General features: G+C 43.0%; 1 pseudogene; it reads left to right on the top strand.

Moving 5' to 3' along the window:
• Positions 1-1,817: 1,817 nt before the first annotated feature.
• Positions 1,818-1,977, top strand: LOC120962254 (small nucleolar RNA U3; annotated as a pseudogene).
• Positions 1,978-2,895: the final 918 nt, after the last annotated feature.

Genomic DNA, 2,895 nt, shown 5'->3' with positions numbered 1-2,895 from the left:
CATCCATTTAGTGAAGCAACTATTTCGTCTATACTTTTGATAGAGTATAGAAGACCATGATCCCAACCCTCAGTATTGGAAGCGTGCATATAGCGGCCCCTTTTTCCCCTGGGCTCTTCATTCCACAGGAAAGAACATAACAACTTTCGAGAGAAAATTGCCACAAACATGGAAGCGGGATCCCTTTCGTACATGATTAGGCTGTGCCGCTTCAGTAGTCCTTTCTAAACCATTCATACAAGGATAAATAAATTTCCGATGGATGTTGGACATTATTTGACCACAAGTAGATCTACGATTGATGTTTTATCATAGCAATTGAAGTTCATAGTAGTTTGTAGAGATGACAACATTTTTGAAAAAAAAAATCATTGGATTATTAACAAGTAAAGCAAGTCTAAGCAAGCAACCATCAGGTCATCATTGGTAAGTGTCCTCGCAACCTTCTCCAACGGAAGATATAAATCAACTGCCTATTGACCATTTTTTTCAGAAGAGGTTCATAATTGGTCCTTAGTAGATCACCACCATGCACCGTGTCGATGGTGTGCCCAAGTATATTACCACCACCGATGATGAAATTACTTCGATCCTTTATATGAGACTGGTCTAAAGTACAATGATTAGGTGACACGCGGAACAATACCAATGGAATCGCAGGGACACGAGACACTATATACCTAGGCTACGCCCCTTTTATAGTTAACCAAAATGTCTTATGTCCTGCCTTATGATCTTTACGACGTCAGTGGAACTTAATCTAGATGGTGTCTATACTTATAACGATGGTGCTCCTCAAGATCAATATAGTTTGCATTTAGCTTGTGTGGTATGAATTACTTGTTTTCTGTCGCGGCCTCCTGCACTTTATATATGCGGCTTGTATTGGAAGGTTTAATCCTCTATGGATTAGGCTCGCAGGCGACTCCAATTCCAATATATGAGAAGATCTCCCCTGGTCGTTTTAAATTATGGATTACCGATACATCATTTCTTGTCTATGCGAGTTATTGCCATGTGCAATAGGGTATGAGTGTTCTAGAAGACCCCTCACACTCATATGCTAACATGTAATCTTGTCTAATACTGTTATACATATACAGTATATACATGTATTATGGTGTATTCATCTGAGAGACGCCAAACACCTCATAATCTCGTGAGTTATGTGAGGAGTGTTAGTTAAATAGATTATACAAAAAATTAAGGGGCTGCAAAAGAAAGATGGGAGCTTCATTTCCCCCCCTTTTTTGCAAAAACAATAAGGCATGGCCAATGGTGGTATCTGTCGTACTGTCTCCCTCGTCTTCTCTGTGCATGCGCTCAGTTCGGGTCACCATGCCATGCTGTTAAGTTGGTGGCGGTATGTCTGAACATAGACGACGTAGAGATGAAATAGCTGCTTCAAAGCATGCTATTTTGGTACACAACCTACGTGCATATCAATAGATGGAAGAGACAGAAACAAAAATTAAGCACGATGGGCATGCTGCGCATGAGATCGAATTTTCCTTTGGTCAACATCAGATTGAACATGTTAGATTTTTTTAGTCGAGATTGAACATGTTACATTTTTTTTTGAGCAACTGGAACATGTTACATTTTTTTAATCGACTGGAACATGTTACATGTGCTTACGCTTATGCAACCTGGAAGCCCAAAATATCAACGGGCTTTAAGCCACTCGGGATAACAAACTAGGCCGGCCCACAGCATAGCATATGCGAGATTACAGGGCACAAACGGAGTTTAGTACCACCTCGGCTGTCTAGCGGAAGCAACACCGGTTTAAAAGGAGAGGCCTTGCGCACATTAGCACGACCTTACTTGAACAGGATCTGTTCTATAGTAGTCGTACCGCTGCATCCTTTACCAATAAGGAGGCAAGCACTTAACCCTGGTTGATGACATGACACCTGCGAGCCAGAGCGTGATTAACGGCAGTCATCTCTAGCTGACCAGGTTGTCTGACAGGGCAGTCCCATCTTTTTTTTTTGCCGTCAGCACAATTGGCTGCTACTACTTCTGTGGTGTTCAGTGTTCTACACTATGCACACCTGCTTTTCTCCCTTTCTGTGGTTGCCGTCTGCAGAAGTAGAGAGTAGTTCTACTTCAGGACTTGAGCTTCTATAATGGCGAGCTTTTTTTTTTTTTTTGCGGCAAATGGTGACTTCGTTGACTGCAAAGCTGAAGTGCGCAAGGCTTTCGGTTCTCACCGTGCGTGCAGCCCGCTCCAAGTAGGCAGTGGGTGGGTGGCCCAAATATCGGGCTTCCAGTACCTACACTGTAGGCGGCCTATTGGTTTGCTTTCATTCTGAATCTTTATCCAAAAATCTGAAGTTTTTATCAAAAAATCTGAAGTTAAAAGTGTGTGCAGATTGCTACACCCTGAAATATAAGTACAGATTTTCATCCGTAGGATCAACATCCAGCGAGCGAACGTACAAGTTTCGTCCCTAAGCCATGCATGGTGGTCATCCGTCAACACTGTCATGGCCAAGGCCGCCCCCAAATGTCGGATGCCCCTTTTGACTAAGACTGGCATTAACAGCTAATCCCACTCGATCCATATATTCCTTTGCTCCGCGCTTTTCCTTCTCAATGTTTTCCCCTAAGCCAATGCGGTGTTATCCTATCTTATCACATCAACAGAACCAGCATACGCAATCGCTAATCACATGGATAAATCTTCCGCCAAAAAGGGAGAGAGATTTGGGGTAGAAGCAATGCGGCTAGGGCTACCCGGCCGTGGGATCTCGGAGAATGTGATGCTTCCACCCACCCTTCCATGGCGAAAGAAGCATGAAGCAATTATAGTAAACAAACACATGTACGCTTCTCCCATAAACAAACCATTTTTCTGGATATGCCGGAGTGGAGAGAGATGCTATAACC

The sequence above is a fragment of the Aegilops tauschii genome, chromosome 3 (genome assembly GCF_002575655.3).
Source record: "Aegilops tauschii subsp. strangulata cultivar AL8/78 chromosome 3, Aet v6.0, whole genome shotgun sequence".
Classification (NCBI taxonomy): Eukaryota; Viridiplantae; Streptophyta; class Magnoliopsida; order Poales; family Poaceae; genus Aegilops; species Aegilops tauschii.
The sequence above is the reverse complement of the archived record's forward strand: the minus strand, read 5'-3'. Positions and strand labels throughout refer to the sequence as shown.